Here is a 19,515-nt window from a genome sequence, read left to right on the forward strand (position 1 = left end):
ATAGTTTGTGTGTATATATTGATATGTTGTCTTCGTGTGCCATTTTTAAATTGATATACTTTTGTCCTTGAGCTGTTCTTGTCTATTAGTGTTCTGTATTATGTCATGTTTTATGTTTTGTGTTGAACCCCAGGAAGAGTTGCTGCTCCTTTCGCAGCTGCTAATGGGGATCCTAATAAAATACCAAGTTATCAACAACCAACTTGACAGAGCTTGAAGAATTTTTAAAATAATAATGTGCAAATATTTTAAAACCCAGATGTGCAAATCTCTTAGAGACTTACCCAGAAAGACTCACACCTGTAATCATTGTCAAAGATGATTCTGTACCGCTTTGAAATATGAATCTAAAATGTATTAACGCAGGGGTGTGAATACTTATGTAAATTTGATATTTCTGTACTTCATTTTCAATAAATTAGCAAACATTTTGAGAAACATGGGTATTGTGGTATCTTTATGGGGTATTGTGTGTAGATGGGTGAGAAAAAAAACATATTTAAACCATATTTAATTCAGTCGGGTTTGAACTGTACTGTATTTTGGTCAAGGCTCATCCTATATAACTACTGCTGTACACACCTTTCTATGGGATGGCAGGGAGCCTCGTGGTTAGATTGTTGGGCGAGTAACCGAAAACCTGTTGGAGTGAATCCCAAGATGACAAATAAAAAATCTGTTGTTCTGCCCTCTGACCAAGGGGCAATGATGCCGTCATTGAAAATAAGATGTCACGTTCTGACCTTTATTTCCTTTGTTTTGTATTCGTTATTTAGTATGGTCAGGGCGTGAGTTGGGTGGGCAGTCTATGTTTGATTTTCTATGATTTGGGGTTTTCTATGTTTCGGCCTAGTATGGTTCTCAATCAGAGGCAGGTGTCATTAGTTGTCTCTGATTGAGAATCATACTTAGGTAGCCTGGGTGTCACTGTGTGTTTGTGGGTGATTGTTCCTGTCTTTGTGTTTGCACCAGATGGGACTGTTTTAGGTTTTCTCACATTTGTTGTTTTTGTTAGTTATCTCATGTGTAGTTTCTTTATAAATGAAAGAATATGAATAACCACCACGCTGCGCTTTGGTCCGCCTCTCCTTCAGATGAAGAAATCCATTACATAAGAACTTGTTCTTAACAGATAGATTTGCCTAGTAAAATCAATTCCTGACATGGCTCGTTCTGATATTTCTTAATTTCTTTATATTTATTTGGGGGATTTATGTGTATTGATTTCTATTGTTAGTTATTAATGCACTGTTGGAGCTAAAAACATAAGCATGTCGCTGCTATAACATCTGCAAAATATATGTACGCAACCTACACATTTTTATTTTATTTGGGTATTGACTGAAGTGATTAGGGAATCTGATTTGATTAGTGAAAACATGACCTATTTGGATATATTTGTGTTGAGCTAGTGATGGAGCAGTTTATATGTGGAGGTAGCTAATAGGTCACAAGCACTGTAGGTCATATTTTCATGGTATTAGAGTTACCTCTCCCAATTTGAACAGTTGTTGTGCTTTAACCAAATCCATTGTATTGTATATTTATGTCTTCAGATCATAATTCTCAAAGAACACATATGATGAGTCTATACCAGGTTATAGCAACAGCGCTCCTTCTAATGGGTAAGGGACGTGTATTCATAAGAATTAGACATTTTGGAATATATATCTATGATGTCATTGTTACAATTTTAATCAGATACATTTTACTCTGTTTATGTTGAACAATAGTGGCCATTACTATGAATCCTACAACTGCAACAGCTACAACCGTCAAAGATGCATCAACAACTGGTGAACCCTTTACAACCATCAAAGATGCATCAACAACTGGTGAACCCACTAAAACCGTCGCTGATGCATCGACAAAAACTGGTGAACAACTACAAACGTCACTGATTCACCAAGAACAACTCGTGATCCCACTACAACTACCAATGAGTTATCAAAAACTAATGGTGAACCCATTACAATCGTTTCTTGTTCATCGACAACAACTGGTGAACCCACCACAACGATCAATCATTCATCCAGAAAAACTGGTGAAAAAACTACAACCGTCACTGACACATCGACAACGAATGGTGAACACACTGCAACAGCCATTGATGCATCGACAAAAACAGGTGAGGCCAATACAACCGACAATGATTCACCACCAACAACTGGTGACCCCACTACAACTGTCACTAATGCATCGACAACTATTAGTGAAATCACTTCAAAAGGCACTGGCGCATCAAAAACAACTTATGCACCGACTACAACCAAAACAGGTGTTGTTATCAAAAACAACTAGTGAACCCACTACATCCGTCACTGAGACAACAAAAACAACTAGTGAATCCACTACAACCGACACTGTTTCATCAACAACTGGTGAACGCACTACAACCATCACTGTTTTGTCAACAACAACTGGTGAACCCACTACAACTATAACTGAGTCATCATCAACAACTGGTGAACCCAATACAACCATCACAGAGTCAACTAAAACAACTGATGAACCCACAACAAAAGTCACTGCTGTGTCGACAACAACTGGTGAAACAACTACAACCGTGAATGGTGCATCGACAACAACTGTTGAACCCACTACGACTGTCACTGAGTCAACGAAAACACCTGTTGATTCCACTACAACCACCACAGAGTCAACAAAAACAACTGGTGTACCCACAACAACAGTCACTGTTGTGTCAACAACAACTGGTGAACCCACTACAACCATCACTGAGTCTACAAAAACAACTGGCGAACACACAAGAGCAGTCATTGGTTCAACCACAACAACTGGTGAACCCACTACAACCATCACTGGTGTGTCAACAACAACTGGTGGACCCACTACAACCATCATTGATGCATCGACAAGAACTGGTGAACCCACTACAACCATCGAGGAGTCATCAAAAACAACTGGTGAACCCACAACAACAGTCAGTCTTGTGTCAACAACAACTGGTGAACTCACTAAAACTGTTACTGGGGCATTGACAACAACTGGTGAACCGACTATGTACGTCTTGGTTTCATCAACGACAACTGATGAACCCACTACACCCATCACTGAGTCACCAAAAACAACTGGTCAACAAACTAGAGCAGTCACTGGTTCATCTACAACAACTGGTGAACCCACTACGACCATCTCTGAGTCAACAAAAACAACTCTTCAACCAACAACAACAGTCACTGCTGTGTCGACAACAACTGGTGAACCCACTACGACAATCACTGGTGATTCTACAACAACTAATGAGCCTTCTACAACCATCACCGGTGTGTCAACAACAACTGGTGAACCCACTACAACTATCATTGAGTCTTCATCAACAACTGGTGAACCCACTACAACCATCACTGGTGTGACATCAACAACTGGTGAACCCACTACAACCATCATTGATGCATCGACAAGAACTGGTGAACCCACTACAACCATCGAAGAGTCAACAAAAACAACTGGTGAACCCACAACAACTATTACTGGGGTATCAACAACAACTGGTGAACCCACTACGACCATTACTGAGTCAACAAAAACAACTGGTGAACCCACTACAACTATAACTGAGTCATCATCAACAACTGGTGAACCCACTACAACTATTACTGAGTCTACAAAAACAACTGGCGAACACACAAGAGCAGTCATTGGTTCATCAACAACAACTGGTGAACCCACTACAACCATCACTGGTGTGTCAACAACAACTGATGAACCCACTACAACCATCACTGGTGTGTCAACAACAACTGGTAAACCCACTACAACAGTTACTGGTGCATCGACAACAACTGGTGAACCAACTACGACCATCACTGAGTCAACAAAAACAACTGTTCAACCGACATCAACAGTCACTGCTGTGTCGACAACAACTGGTGAACCCACTACAACTGTTACTGGGGCATCGACAACAACTGGTGAACCCACTACAACCATCACTGAGTCAACAAAAACAACTGGTCAACAAACTAGATCAGTCACTGGTGCATCGACAACAACTGATGAACCCACTACAACCACCACTGAGTCAACAGAAACAACTTTTCAACCCACATCAACAGTCACTGCTGTGTCGACAACAACTGGTGAACCCACTACGACCATCACTGGTGTTTCTACAACAACTGGTGAACCCACTACAACCATCACTGGTGTGTCAACAAAAACTGGTGAACCCACTACAACTATCATTGAGTCTTCATCAACAACTGGTGAACCCACTACAACCATCACTGGTGTGTCAACAACAACTGGTGAACCCACTACAACCATCATTGATGCATTAAAAAAAACTGGTGAACCCACATCAACAGTCAAAGCTGTGTCGACAACAACTGGTGAACCCACTACGACAATCACTGAGTCTTCATCAACAACTGGTGAACCAACTACAACCATCACTGAGTCAACAAAAACAACTGGTGAACCCACTACAACCATCACTGGTGTGTCTACAACAATTAATGAACCTTCTAGAACCATCACTGGTGTGTCAACAACAACTGGTGAACCGACTACAACTATCATTGAGTCTTCATCAACAACTGGTGAACCAACTACAACCATCACTGAGTCAACAAAAACAACTGGTGAACCCACTACAACCATCACTGGTGTGTCAACAACAACTGGTGAACCCACTACAACCATCACTGGTGTGTCAACAACAACTGGTGAACCCTCTTCAACAGTCACTGCTGTGTCGACAACAACTGGTGAACCCACCACGACAATAACTGGTGTTTCTACAACAACTAATGAACCTTCTACAACCATCTCTGGTGTGTCAACAACAACTGGTGAAACGACTACAACCATCATTGAGTCTTCATCAACAACTGGTGAACCCACTACAACCATCACTGGTGTGTCAACAACAACTGGTGAACCCTCTACAACCATCATTGATGCATCAAAAACAACTGGTGAACCCGCAACAAAAGTCACTGCTGTGTCGACAACAACAGATGAAACAACTACAACCGTGAATGGTGCATCGACAACAACTGTTGAACCCACTACGACTGTCACTGAGTCAACCAAAACACCTGTTGATTCCACTACAACCATCACAGAGTCAACAAAAACAACTGGTGAACCCACAACAACAGTCACTGCTGTGTTGACAACAACTGGTGAACCCACTACAACTGTTACTGGGGCATCGACAACAACTGGTGAACCCACTACAACCATCACGGTTTCATCAACAACAACTGTTGATTCCACTACAACCATCACAGAGTCAACTAAAACAACTGGTGAACCCACTTCAACAGTCAAAGCTGTGTCGACAGCAACTGGTGAACCCACTACAACCGTCACAGTTTCATCAACAACAACTGATGAACCCACTACAATCATCACTGAGTCAACAAAAACAGCTGTTCAACCCACATCAACAGTCAAAGCTGTGTCGATAACAACTGGTGAACCCGCTACAACTGTTACTGGGGCACTGACAACAGCTGGTGAACCCACTACATCCATCACGGTTTCATCAACAACAACTGATGAACCCACTACAAGCATCACTGAGTCAACAAAAACAACTGGTGAACCCACATCAACAGTCAAAACTGTGTCGACAACAACTGGTGAACCCACTACGACAATAACTGGTGTTTCTACAACAACTAATGAACCTTCTACAACCATCACTGGTGTGTCAACAACAACTGGTGAACCCACTACAACTATCATTGAGTCTTCAACAACAACTCTTGAACCCACTTCAACAGTCACTGCTGTGTCGACAACAACTGGTGAACCCACTACAACCATCACTGGTGTGTCAACAACAACTGGTGAACCCACTACAACCATCACTGAGTCAACAAAAACAACTTGTGAACCCACTACAACCATCACTGAGTCAACATCATCTGGTGAACCCACTTCAACTGTTACTGGGGCATCGACAACAACTGGTGAACCCACTACATCCATCACGGTTTCATCAACAACTACTGATGAACCCACTACAACCATCACTGATCCAACAAAAACAACTGGTGAACCCACTGCGACAATAACTGGTGTTTCTACAACAACTAATGAACCTTCCACAACCATCACTGGTGTGTCAACAACAACTGGTGAACCCACTACAACCATCACTGAGTCAACAAAAACAACTGGTGAACCCACTTCAACAGTCACTGCTGTGTCGACAACAACTGGTGAACCCACCACGACAATAACTGGTGTTTCTACAACAATTAATGAACCTTCTACAACCATCACTGGTGTGTCAACAACAACTGGTGAACCCACTACAACCATCACTGGTGTGTCAACAACAACTGGTGAACCCACTACAACTGTTACTGGAGCATCGACAACAACTGGTGAACCCACTACATCCATCACGGTTTCATCAACAACAACTGATGAACCCACTACAACCATCACTGATGCAGCAAAAACAACTGGTGAACCCACTACAACCATCACTGGTGTGTCAACAACAACTGGTGAACATACTACAACTATCATTGAGTCTTCATCAACAACTGGTGAACCCACTACAACAATCACTGAGTCAACAAAAACAACTGGTGAAACAACTACAACCGTGAATGGTGCATCGACAACAACTGTTGATTCCACTACAACCATCACAGAGTCAACAAAAACAACTGGTGAACCCACTACAACCATCACTGATCCAACAAAAACAACTGGTGAACCCACTTCAACAGTCACTGCTGTGTCGACAGCAACTGGTGAACCCACTACATCTGTCACAGTTTCATCAACAACAACTGATGAACCCACTACAATCATCACTGAGTCAACAAAAACAACTGTTCAACCCACATCAACAGTCAAAGCTGTGTCGACAACAACTGGTGAACCCACTACAACTGTTACTGGGGCATCGACAACAACTGGTGAACCCACTACATCCATCACAGTTTCATCAACAACAACTGATGAACCCACTACAACCATCACTGATCCAACAAAAACAACTGGTGGACTCACATCAACAGTCACTGCTGTGTCGACAACAACTGGTGAACCCACTACAACCACCACCGAGTCAACAAAAACAACTGGTGAACCCACTACGACAATAACTGGTGTTTCTACAACAACTAATGAACCTTCCACAACCATCACTGGTGTGTCAACAACAACTGGTGAACCCACTACAACCATCACTGAGTCAACAAAAACAACTGGTGAACCCACTTCAACAGTCACTGCTGTGTCGACAACAACTGGTGAACCCACCACGACAATAACTGGTGTTTCTACAACAATTAATGAACCTTCTACAACCATCACTGGTGTGTCAACAACAACTGGTGAACCCACTACAACCATCACTGGTGTGTCAACAACAACTGGTGAACCCACTACAACTGTTACTGGAGCATCGACAACAACTGGTGAACCCACTACATCCATCACGGTTTCATCAACAACAACTGATGAACCCACTACAACCATCATTGATGCAGCAAAAACAACTGGTGAACCCACTACAACCATCACTGGTGTGTCAACAACAACTGGTGAACATACTACAACTATCATTGAGTCTTCATCAACAACTGGTGAACCCACTACAACAATCACTGAGTCAACAAAAACAACTGGTGAAACAACTACAACCGTGAATGGTGCATCGACAACAACTGTTGATTCCACTACAACCATCACAGAGTCAACAAAAACAACTGGTGAACCCACTACAACCATCACTGATCCAACAAAAACAACTGGTGAACCCACTTCAACAGTCACTGCTGTGTCGACAGCAACTGGTGAACCCACTACATCTGTCACAGTTTCATCAACAACAACTGATGAACCCACTACAATCATCACTGAGTCAACAAAAACAACTGTTCAACCCACATCAACAGTCAAAGCTGTGTCGACAACAACTGGTGAACCCACTACAACTGTTACTGGGGCATCGACAACAACTGGTGAACCCACTACATCCATCACAGTTTCATCAACAACAACTGATGAACCCACTACAACCATCACTGATCCAACAAAAACAACTGGTGGACTCACATCAACAGTCACTGCTGTGTCGACAACAACTGGTGAACCCACTACAACCACCACCGAGTCAACAAAAACAACTGGTGAATCCACAACAACAGTGACTGCTGTGTCGACAACAACTGTTGAACCAACTACAACTGTTACTGGGGCATCGACAACAACTGGTGAACTCACTACATCCCCCATCACGGTTTCATCAACAACAACTGATGAACCCACTACAACCATCACTGAGTCTTCATCAACAACAACTGGTGAACCCACTTCAACAGTCACTGCTGTGTCGACAACAACTGGTGAACCCACCACGACAATAACTGGTGGTTCTACAACAACTAATGAACCTTCTACAACCATCACTGGTGTGTCAACAACAACTGGTGAACCCACTACAACTATCATTGAGTCTTCATCAACAACTGGTGAACCAACTACAACCATCACTGAGTCAACAAAAACAACTGGTGAACCCACTACAACCATCACTGGTGTGTCAACAACAACTGGTGAACCCACTACAACCATCACTGAGTCAACAAAAACAACTGGTGAACACACTTCAACTGTTACTGGGGCATCGACTACAACTGGTGAACCCACTACATCCATCACGGTTTCATCAACAACAACTGGTGAACCCACTACAACCATCGATGATCCAACAAAAACAACTGGTGAACCCACTACAACCATCACTGATCCAACAAAAACAACTGGTGAATCCACAACAACAGTGACTGCTGTGTCGACAACAACTGTTGAACCAACTACAACTGTTACTGGGGCATCGACAACAACTGGTGAACTCACTACATCCCCCATCACGGTTTCATCAACAACAACTGATGAACCCACTACAACCATCACTGAGTCTTCATCAACAACAACTGGTGAACCCACTTCAACAGTCACTGCTGTGTCGACAACAACTGGTGAACCCACCACGACAATAACTGGTGTTTCTACAACAACTAATGAACCTTCTACAACCATCACTGGTGTGTCAACAACAACTGGTGAACCCACTACAACTATCATTGAGTCTTCATCAACAACTGGTGAACCAACTACAACCATCACTGAGTCAACAAAAACAACTGGTGAACCCACTACAACCATCACTGGTGTGTCAACAACAACTGGTGAACCCACTACAACCATCACTGAGTCAACAAAAACAACTGGTGAACACACTTCAACTGTTACTGGGGCATCGACAACAACTGGTGAACCCACTACATCCATCACGGTTTCATCAACAACAACTGGTGAACCCACTACAACCATCGATGATCCAACAAAAACAACTGGTGAACCCACTACAACCATCACTGATCCAACAAAAACAACTGGTGAACCCACTTCAACAGTCACTGCTGTGTCGACAGCAACTGGTGAACCCACTACATCTGTCACAGTTTCATCAACAACAACTGATGAACCCACTACAATCATCACTGAGTCAACAAAAACAACTGGTGAAACAACTACAACCGTGAATGGTGCATCGACAACAACTGTTGATTCCACTACAACCATCACAGAGTCAACAAAAACAACTGGTGAACCCACTACAACCATCACTGATCCAACAAAAACAACTGGTGAACCCACTTCAACAGTCACTGCTGTGTCGACAGCAACTGGTGAACCCACTACATCTGTCACAGTTTCATCAACAACAACTGATGAACCCACTACAATCATCACTGAGTCAACAAAAACAACTGTTCAACCCACATCAACAGTCAAAGCTGTGTCGACAACAACTGGTGAACCCACTACAACTGTTACTGGGGCATCGACAACAACTGGTGAACCCACTACATCCATCACAGTTTCATCAACAACAACTGATGAACCCACTACAACCATCACTGATCCAACAAAAACAACTGGTGAACTCACATCAACAGTCACTGCTGTGTCGACAACAACTGGTGAACCCACTACAACCACCACCGAGTCAACAAAAACAACTGGTGAATCCACAACAACAGTGACTGCTGTGTCGACAACAACTGTTGAACCAACTACAACTGTTACTGGGGCATCGACAACAACTGGTGAACTCACTACATCCCCCATCACGGTTTCATCAACAACAACAACTGATGAACCCACTACAACCATCACTGAGTCTTCATCAACAACAACTGGTGAACCCACTTCAACAGTCACTGCTGTGTCGACAACCACTGGTGAACCCACCACGACAATAAATGGTGTTTCTACAACAACTAATGAACCTTCTACAACCATCACTGGTGTGTCAACAACAACTGGTGAACCCACTACAACTATCATTGAGTCTTCATCAACAACTGGTGAACCCACTACATCCATCACTGAGTCAACAAAAACAACTGGTGAACCCACTTCAACAGTCACTGCTGTGTCGACAACAACTGGTGAACCCACTACAACTATCATTGAGTCTTCATCAACAACTGGTGAACCCACTACAACCATCACTGGTGTGTCAACAACAACTGGTGAACCCACTACAACCATCACTGGTGTGTCAACAACAACTGGTGAACCCACTACAACCATCACGGTTTCATCAACAACAACTGATGAACTCACTACAACCATCACTGATCCAACAAAAACAACTGGTGAACCCACTTCAACAGTCACTGCTGTGTCGACAACAACTGGTGAACCCACTACATCCGTCACAGTTTCATCAACAACAACTGATGAACCCACTACAAGCATCACTGAGTCAACAAAAAATACTGTTCAACCCACATCAACAGTCAAATCTGTATCGACAACAACTGGTGAACTCACTACGACAATCACTGGTGTTTCTACAACAACTGGTGAACCCACTACAACAATCACTGAGTCAACAAAAACAACTGGTGAACCCACTTCAACAGTCACTGCTGTGTCGACAACAACTGTTGAACCCACTACGACAATCACTGGTGTTTCTACAACAACTGGTGAACCCACTACAACAATCACTGAGTCAACAAAAACAACTGGTGAACCCACTTCAACAGTCACTGCTGTGTCGACAACAACTGGTGAACCCACTACAACTGTTACTGGGGCATCGACAACAACTGGTGAACTCACTACATCCCCCATCACGGTTTCATCAACAAGAACTGATGAACCCACTACATCCATCACTGAGTCAACAAAAACAACTGGTGAACCCACTTCAACAGTCACTGCTGTGTCGACAACAACTGGTGAACCCACTACAACTATCATTGAGTCTTCATCAACAACTGGTGAACCCACTACAACCATCACTGGTGTGTCAACAACAACTGGTGAACCCACTACAACCATCACTGAGTCAACAAAAACAACTGGTGAACCCACAACAAAAGTCACTGCTGTGTCGACAACAACTGGTGAAACAACTACAACCGTGAATGGTGCAACGACAACAACTGTTGAACCCACTACGACTGTCACTGAGTCAACCAAAACAACTGTTGATTCCACTACAACCATCACAGAGTCAACAAAAACAACTGGTGAACTCACAACAACAGTCACTGTTGTGTCAACAACTGTTACTGGGGCACCGACAACAACTGGTGAACCCACTACAACCATCCATGTTTCATCAACAACAACTGGTGAACCCACTACAACCATCACTGAGTCAGCAAAAACAACTGGTGAACCCACTACAACCATCACTGATCCAACAAAAACAACTGGTGAACCCACTTCAACAGTCACTGCTGTGTCGACAGCAACTGGTGAACCCACTACATCCATCACAGTTTCATCAACAACAACTGATGAACCCACTACAAGCATCACTGTGTCAATAAAAAATACTGTTCAACCCACATCAACAGTCAAAGCTGTATCATCAACAACTGGAGAACCCACTACAACCATCACTGAGTCAACAAAAACAACTGGTGAACCCACTATAACCATCACTGAGTCAACAGCATCTGGTGAACCCACTTCAACTGTTACTGGGGCATTGACAACAACTGGTGAACCCACTACATCCATCACAGTTTCATCAAAAACAACTGATGAACCCACTACAACCATCACTGATCCAGCAAAAACAACTGGTGAACCCACTACAACCATCACTGATCCAACAAAAACAACTGGTGAACCCACTTCAACAGTCACTGCTGTGTCGACAACAACTGGTGAACCCACTACATCCATCACAGTTTCATCAACAACAACTGATGAACCCACTACAAGCATCACTGTGTCAATAAAAAATACTGTTCAACCCACATCAACAGTCAAAGCTGTATCAACAACAACTGGTGAACCCACTACGACAATCACTGGTGTTTCTACAACAACTAATGAACCTTCTACAACCATCACCGGTGTGTCAACAACAACTGGTGAACCCACTACAACTATCATTGAGTCTTCATCAACAACTGGTGAACCCACTACAACCATCACTGGTGTGTCAACAACAACTGGTGAACCCACAACAACTATCATTGAGTCTTCATCAACAACTGGTGAACCCACTACAACAATCACTGAGTCAACAAAAACAACTGGTGAACCCACAACAACAGTGACTGCTGTGTCGACAACAACTGTTGAACTCACTACAACTGTTACTAGGGCATCGACAACAACTGGTGAACTCACTACATCCCCCATCACGGTTTCATCAACAACAACTGATGAACCCACTACTACAATCACTGGTGTGTCAACAACAACTGGTGAACCCACTACAACTATCATTGAGTCTTCATCAACAACTGGTGAACCCACTACAACCATCACTGGTGTGTCAACAACAACTGGTGAACCCACAACAACTATCATTGAGTCTTCATCAACAACTGGTGAACCCACTACAACAATCACTGAGTCAACAAAAACAACTGGTGAACCCACTTCAACAGTCACTGCTGTGTCAACAACAACTGGTGAACCCACTACAACTATCACTGGTGTGTCAACAACAACTGGTGAACCCACTACAACCATCACTGAGTCAACAAAAACAACTGGTGAACCCACAACAAAAGTCACTGCTGTGTCGACAACTACTGGTGAAACAACTACAACCATGAATGGTGCATCGACAACAACTGTTGAACCCACTACGACTGTCACTGAGTCAACGAAAACAACTGTTGATTCCAACACAACCATCACAGAGTCAACAAAAAACACTGGTGAACCCACAACAACAGTCACTGTTGTGTCAACAACTGTTATTGGGGCATCGGCAACAACTGGTGAACCCACTACAACCATCACTGTTTCATCAACAACAACTGGTGAACCCACTTCAACAGTCACTGAGTCAACAAAAACAACTGGTGAACCAACAACAACAGTCACTGCTGTGTCGACAACAACTGGTGAACCCACTACAACTGTTACTGGGGCATCGACAACAACTGGTGAACCCACCACATCCCTCACGGTTTCATCAACAACAACTGATGAACCCACTACAACCATCACTGAGTCAACAAAAACAACTGGTGAACCCACTTCAACAGTCACTGCTGTGTCAACAACAACTGGTGAACCCACTACAAACATCATTGATGCATCAAAAACAACTGGTGAACCCACAACAACAGTCACTGCTGTGTTGACAACAACTGATGAACCCACTACAACCATCACTGATGTGTCAACAACAACTGGTGAACCCACTACAACCATCACTGAGTCAACAAAAACAACTGGTGAACCCACTTCAACTGTTACTGGGGCATCGACAACAACTGGTGAACCCACTACAACCATCACTGATCCAACAAAAACAACTGGTGAACCCACTTCAACAGTCACTGCTGTGTCGACAACAACTGGTGAACCCACTACATCCATCACAGTTTCATCAACAACAACTGATGAACCCACTACAAGCATCACTGTGTCAATAAAAAATACTGTTCAACCCACATCAACAGTCAAAGCTGTATCAACAACAACTGGTGAACCCACTACGACAATCACTGGTGTTTCTACAACAACTAATGAACCTTCTACAACCATCACCGGTGTGTCAACAACAACTGGTGAACCCACTACAACTATCATTGAGTCTTCATCAACAACTGGTGAACCCACTACAACCATCACTGGTGTGTCAACAACAACTGGTGAACCCACAACAACTATCATTGAGTCTTCATCAACAACTGGTGAACCCACTACAACAATCACTGAGTCAACAAAAACAACTGGTGAACCCACAACAACAGTGACTGCTGTGTCGACAACAACTGTTGAACCCACTACAACTGTTACTGGGGCATCGACAACAACTGGTGAACTCACTACATCCCCCATCACGGTTTCATCAACAACAACTGATGAACCCACTACTACAATCACTGGTGTGTCAACAACAACTGGTGAACCCACTACAACTATCATTGAGTCTTCATCAACAACTGGTGAACCCACTACAACCATCACTGGTGTGTCAACAACAACTGGTGAACCCACAACAACTATCATTGAGTCTTCATCAACAACTGGTGAACCCACTACAACAATCACTGAGTCAACAAAAACAACTGGTGAACCCACTTCAACAGTCACTGCTGTGTCAACAACAACTGGTGAACCCACTACAACTATCACTGGTGTGTCAACAACAACTGGTGAACCCACTACAACCATCACTGAGTCAACAAAAACAACTGGTGAACCCACAACAAAAGTCACTGCTGTGTCGACAACTACTGGTGAAACAACTACAACCATGAATGGTGCATCGACAACAACTGTTGAACCCACTACGACTGTCACTGAGTCAACGAAAACAACTGTTGATTCCAACACAACCATCACAGAGTCAACAAAAAACACTGGTGAACCCACAACAACAGTCACTGTTGTGTCAACAACTGTTATTGGGGCATCGGCAACAACTGGTGAACCCACTACAACCATCACTGTTTCATCAACAACAACTGGTGAACCCACTTCAACAGTCACTGAGTCAACAAAAACAACTGGTGAACCAACAACAACAGTCACTGCTGTGTCGACAACAACTGGTGAACCCACTACAACTGTTACTGGGGCATCGACAACAACTGGTGAACCCACCACATCCCTCACGGTTTCATCAACAACAACTGATGAACCCACTACAACCATCACTGAGTCAACAAAAACAACTGGTGAACCCACTTCAACAGTCACTGCTGTGTCAACAACAACTGGTGAACCCACTACAAACATCATTGATGCATCAAAAACAACTGGTGAACCCACAACAACAGTCACTGCTGTGTTGACAACAACTGATGAACCCACTACAACCATCACTGATGTGTCAACAACAACTGGTGAACCCACTACAACCATCACTGAGTCAACAAAAACAACTGGTGAACCCACTTCAACTGTTACTGGGGCATCGACAACAACTGGTGAACCCACTACAACCATCACAGAGTCAACAATAACAACTGGTGAACCCACTTCAACAGTCACTGCTGTGTCGACAACAACTGGTGAACCCACTACATCCATCCCAGTTTCATCAACAACAACTGATGAACCCACTACAACCATCACAGAGTCAACAATAACAACTGGTGAACCCACTTCAACAGTCACTGCTGTGTCGACAACAACTGGTGAACCCACTACATCCATCCCAGTTTCATCAACAACAACTGATGAACCCACTACAAGCATCACTGAGTCAACAAAAACAACTGTTCAACCCACATCAACAGTCAAAGCTGTGTCGACAACAACTGGTGAACCCACCACGACAATAACTGGTGTTTCTACAACAACTAATGAACCTTCTACAACCATCACTGGTGTGTCAACAACTGGTGAACCCACTACAACTATCATTGAGTCTTCATCAACAACTGGAGAACCCACTACAACCATCACTGAGTCAACAAAAACAACTGGTGAACCCACTATAACCATCACTGAGTCAACAACATCTGGTGAACCCACTTCAACTGTTACTGGGGCATCGACAACAACTGGTGAACCCACTACATCCATCACAGTTTCATCAAAAACAACTGATGAACCCACTACAACCATCACTGATCCAGCAAAAACAACTGGTGAACCCACTACAACCATCACTGATCCAACAAAAACAACTGGTGAACCCACTTCAACAGTCACTGCTGTGTCGACAACAACTGGTGAACCCACTACGACAATCACTGGTGTTTCTACAACAACTAATGAACCTTCTACAACCATCACCGGTGTGTCAACAACAACTGGTGAACTCACTACAACTATCATTGAGTCTTCATCAACAACTGGTGAACCCACTACAACCATCACTGGTGTGTCAACAACAACTGGTGAACCCACAACAACTATCATTGAGTCTTCATCAACAACTGGTGAACCCACTACAACAATCACTGAGTCAACAAAAACAACTGGTGAACCCACAACAACAGTGACTGCTGTGTCGACAACAACTGTTGAACCCACTACAACTGTTACTGGGGCATCGACAACAACTGGTGAACCCACTACAACCATCACTGAGTCAACAAAAACAACTGGTGAACCCACAACAAAAGTCACTGCTGTGTCGACAACTACTGGTGAAACAACTACAACCATGAATGGTGCATCGACAACAACTGTTGAACCCACTACGACTGTCACTGAGTCAACGAAAACAACTGTTGATTCCAACACAACCATCACAGAGTCAACAAAAAACACTGGTGAACCCACAACAACAGTCACTGTTGTGTCAACAACTGTTATTGGGGCATCGGCAACAACTGGTGAACCCACTACAACCATCACTGTTTCATCAACAACAACTGGTAAACCCACTTCAACAGTCACTGAGTCAACAAAAACAACTGGTGAACCAACAACAACAGTCACTGCTGTGTCGACAACAACTGGTGAACCCACTACAACTGTTACTGGGGCATCGACAACAACTGGTGAACCCACTACATCCCTCACGGTTTCATCAACAACAACTGATGAACCCACTACAACCATCACTGAGTCAACAAAAACAACTGGTGAACCCACTTCAACAGTCACTGCTGTGTCAACAACAACTGGTGAACCCACTACAACCATCATTGATGCATCAAAAACAACTGGTGAACCCACAACAACAGTCACTGAGTCAACAAAAACAACTGGTGAACTCAAAACAACAGTCACTGGTGTGTCGACAACAACGGTTACAGCTGCACCCACTACAACTGTCACTGTAGAATCAACATCAACTGTTGGTCTTACTTCATCCATCATTGGTGTGTCAACAACAAGTGATGCATCAACAACTACTGTTACGGCAACAACAACTAAAACTGTCACGGATGTGTTGACAACAACTGGTGAACCCACTGCAAATGTTACTAGTGTATCGACTACAACTGGTGAACCCACTACAACCATCAATGTTTCATCAATAACAACTGGTGACCCCACGACAACAGTCACTGCTGTGTCAACAACAACTGGTGAACCCACTACAACTATCATTGAGTCTTCATCAACAACTGGTGAACCCACTACAACCATCACTGGTGTGTCAACAACAACTGGTGAACTCACTACGACAGTCACTGGTGTGTCGACAACAATTACAACCATCACTGAGTCAACTAAAACAACTGGTGAACCAACTAAATCAATCATTATTTCATCAACAACAACCAGTGAACCCACTACAACTGTTACTGGTGCATCGACCACTACTGGTGAACCCACTAAAACCATAACTGAGTCAACAAAAACAACTGTTCAACCCACATCAATAGTCAAAGCTCTGTCGACAACAACTGGTGAACCCACTACGACAATCACTGGTGTTTCAACAACAACTGGTGAACCCACTACAACTATCACTGGTTCATCGACAACAACTGGTGAACCCACTACAACTATCACTGGTTCATCGACAACAACTGGTGAACCCACTACATCCATCCCAGTTTCATCAACAACAACTGATGAACCCACTACAACCATCACAGAGTCAACAATAACAACTGGTGAACCCACTTCAACAGTCACTGCTGTGTCGACAACAACTGGTGAACCCACTACATCCATCCCAGTTTCATCAACAACAACTGATGAACCCACTACAAGCATCACTGAGTCAACAAAAACAACTGTTCAACCCACATCAACAGTCAAAGCTGTGTCGACAACAACTGGTGAACCCACCACGACAATAACTGGTGTTTCTACAACAACTAATGAACCTTCTACAACCATCACTGGTGTGTCAACAACTGGTGAACCCACTACAACTATCATTGAGTCTTCATCAACAACTGGAGAACCCACTACAACCATCACTGAGTCAACAAAAACAACTGGTGAACCCACTATAACCATCACTGAGTCAACAACATCTGGTGAACCCACTTCAACTGTTACTGGGGCATCGACAACAACTGGTGAACCCACTACATCCATCACAGTTTCATCAAAAACAACTGATGAACCCACTACAACCATCACTGATCCAGCAAAAACAACTGGTGAACCCACTACAACCATCACTGATCCAACAAAAACAACTGGTGAACCCACTTCAACAGTCACTGCTGTGTCGACAACAACTGGTGAACCCACTACGACAATCACTGGTGTTTCTACAACAACTAATGAACCTTCTACAACCATCACCGGTGTGTCAACAACAACTGGTGAACTCACTACAACTATCATTGAGTCTTCATCAACAACTGGTGAACCCACTACAACCATCACTGGTGTGTCAACAACAACTGGTGAACCCACAACAACTATCATTGAGTCTTCATCAACAACTGGTGAACCCACTACAACAATCACTGAGTCAACAAAAACAACTGGTGAACCCACAACAACAGTGACTGCTGTGTCGACAACAACTGTTGAACCCACTACAACTGTTACTGGGGCATCGACAACAACTGGTGAACCCACTACAACCATCACTGAGTCAACAAAAACAACTGGTGAACCCACAACAAAAGTCACTGCTGTGTCGACAACTACTGGTGAAACAACTACAACCATGAATGGTGCATCGACAACAACTGTTGAACCCACTACGACTGTCACTGAGTCAACGAAAACAACTGTTGATTCCAACACAACCATCACAGAGTCAACAAAAAACACTGGTGAACCCACAACAACAGTCACTGTTGTGTCAACAACTGTTATTGGGGCATCGGCAACAACTGGTGAACCCACTACAACCATCACTGTTTCATCAACAACAACTGGTAAACCCACTTCAACAGTCACTGAGTCAACAAAAACAACTGGTGAACCAACAACAACAGTCACTGCTGTGTCGACAACAACTGGTGAACCCACTACAACTGTTACTGGGGCATCGACAACAACTGGTGAACCCACTACATCCCTCACGGTTTCATCAACAACAACTGATGAACCCACTACAACCATCACTGAGTCAACAAAAACAACTGGTGAACCCACTTCAACAGTCACTGCTGTGTC

The sequence above is a fragment of the Oncorhynchus kisutch genome, linkage group LG9 (genome assembly GCF_002021735.2).
Source record: "Oncorhynchus kisutch isolate 150728-3 linkage group LG9, Okis_V2, whole genome shotgun sequence".
Taxonomy (NCBI): domain Eukaryota; kingdom Metazoa; phylum Chordata; class Actinopteri; order Salmoniformes; family Salmonidae; genus Oncorhynchus; species Oncorhynchus kisutch.